This window comes from Idiotropiscis lumnitzeri, unplaced genomic scaffold, assembly GCF_059441095.1.
Source record: "Idiotropiscis lumnitzeri isolate Australia: NSW breed Sydney's pygmy pipehorse unplaced genomic scaffold, RoL_Ilum_1.0 HiC_scaffold_203, whole genome shotgun sequence".
In the NCBI taxonomy this organism is placed as follows: Eukaryota; Metazoa; Chordata; class Actinopteri; order Syngnathiformes; family Syngnathidae; genus Idiotropiscis; species Idiotropiscis lumnitzeri.
This window is the reverse complement of record NW_028283741.1, coordinates 237,501-240,000: the sequence shown is the minus strand read 5'-3', so window position 1 is coordinate 240,000 and position 2,500 is coordinate 237,501.

Sequence of the window (2,500 nt, the reverse complement as noted above, 5' to 3'; positions counted from 1 at the left end):
TTTCATAGCGAATGGTGACATCTATCACCAGGATTCGTCCATCTTTTTGACAGACCATGTCCGGCACCTTCACTTGTCCACTCTCGGTACAGACACGTCTCTCTTGTTCCACCGTCCATCCTAGTTTCCTTGCTTCCGCGGCCAACAAATTGCACACCATGTCATGCCTGTTAATTCGTAGCTTTTTCAGTATCGGGCATTGTCCCAATATGTGGGCGCACGTCTCTTTAGCATCTCCACAACCTCGGCACTGCTTGTCTTTAGAGCTCGTTCCTCTCGCCAAAAATTCCTTAGTGGGAACTACTCCCGCTCTCAGCCTTAGTGCCCCTAGCCATTCCACTTGGGTCATGCCCACCACCTTAGGGTCAGCCAGCCAAGAATTGCTTATCTTGTCGGCCCTAAATTGGCCCGCACCTGGTCCTTGAGTGACGAGGTCATTCCATCTATCGCATTCCACGTCCCTCCAGTGAGGGAGCTTGAGCTGGTCTTTTGATGACCTCTCGTGCTTCTCACTCTCATTCAACACTGGTATATCAGCCACTTCGCCTCCCGCTCTGTTCCACAGGGTCTGCCAGCCCCCGTCCCGGATTCGATCCCTTGCCATCTCTCTAACCAGCCAATCATCGGACCCGGCCATACTCCAAGTTCTCCTGACTTGGATCCTGGGCACTGCCTTTTCCAGCCTAGGCAATCCCAGGCCACCATCTCTGTTCCTCACGTAGAGGATGCCATTGCACGTGGACTGTGCAATGTTCAGCCAGTCTTTCACCGTCCTCCTTATTGCTCTATCCACTCGGGCCAATCTGGTCGCTGACACTCCACTCATATCGGCTTGGAACATGACCTTGGGGAGCAAATATAGCTTTAATAGGTTGATTCTATGGTGAGGCTTTAGTGGGGCCTTTTTCACTTTAACCAGCATATCTTCCACCATGGCCAACAGATCGGCTGGGACGATCCCGTCCCTCGGCCCCACCATCACCCCCAAATATTTAATCACATTTCCGTCCTCTATTAACCTCAACGGTGTGCCTTCAAGTCGCCATTCTGTTTTTGTCTCAACGACTCCTTTGTTAATCCAGAACCCGCTACACTTTCTTGGTTGCACTGCTAAGCCAGTAAGCCTGCAGAATTCTTCCACCAATTTCAGATTCGCTCTCATGCCCCCTTCCGAACCACTTAGTAAAACCAGGTCATCAGCAAATGCCAGCGTGGTGAGCTTCCGCTCCCCCCAGATTAGCCCAGAGCCAGCCACTTCGAGCGTATGGATGAGAGGGTCCATTGCGATGTTGAAGAGCAGAGGGGACAGAGGGTCTCCTTGCTTGACTCCAACCATCATCTTTATAGGCGGGGTCGTGGCCCTTCCACAGCCTACCCTGGTCGAGCAGTCCACATAGGAGTCCCGGATCAACCCCACAACATGATTGTCGACTCCCTTATGTCTCAGAGCACACAGGATATGCTCATGTGAGACGGAGTCAAAGGCCTTCGCAAAGTCGATGAAGACCACCGCCAACTGGTCATCACCTCCCTTCGCCTTCTTTACTATCCGGTCCAGAACCATCAAATTCTCGCCACATCCCTCTGCCGCTATCAAGAAGCCCCTTTGTCTTGGATGTATGGGGCAAGCCTTCGCTAGTCGCATCGCGATTATTCTGGTGAATAATCTCATCACCAATGACCCAATGGTGACCGGTCTCCATCCCGTTACAAGGCTCAGTTCTTTCTCGTCCAATGACTTCGGCAGCAGCTTGGTGCGACATTCCTTGAAGGCCTTTGGTATAGTTCCCTTTATCAACCATGTGGTGAACAGCCTCGCCAGTTGCTTCCCGCTCCTGTCCCAGCCCAGCAAGGCCCTCTTACTGATCCTGTCTGGTCCCGGAGCTGAGCTTGTTGACATCCCAGCCAGATTGGATCTAACTTCGCCCGACAGGATGGGTTTGTGGAAGTACGCATTATCCGTCCGTCCCGCCGCTTGGAATCGTCCGAGTCCCAGGAAGGGTCTAATTCGTTCCCACTTGTCTTTGTAATATTCTTGGACTACTTCCAGCGGTAGCAAACATTCACTGACCTGACCGCCTGTTAAGATAAGGTCTACCAGGCTGGACCTATCATTGTCATATAGGAACTGGACCCTCCTGTATCTGTCCTTCTTCAGTTTTCTTTTAGGCGAAGTCAATTTGCATCTCCTCCTGCTACTCCCCGTTCTCATGCGCTTCCAGCCATCCTTTTTCGCCCTCCGTCCTTCGCCTGCCAGGCTAATTAGATCCGACGCCGAAGTTTCGATCAGCCCAGGCTCCTGATCTACGTCTCTGACTAGAGCGGCCATGGCCCCAATCTCATCTTTCCCTTCCGTATCCGTCTCTTTTACCAGCGCTATTCTCAGTTTAACACTGGCCCCCTCCACCAATGGGGTGTCATCGCTTGGCTTCTTTTCCTCCACCTCCAGGGTCGGATGAGCATTAAGGCCACAACCTGCCGTTCCCCTATGCAGGATCCT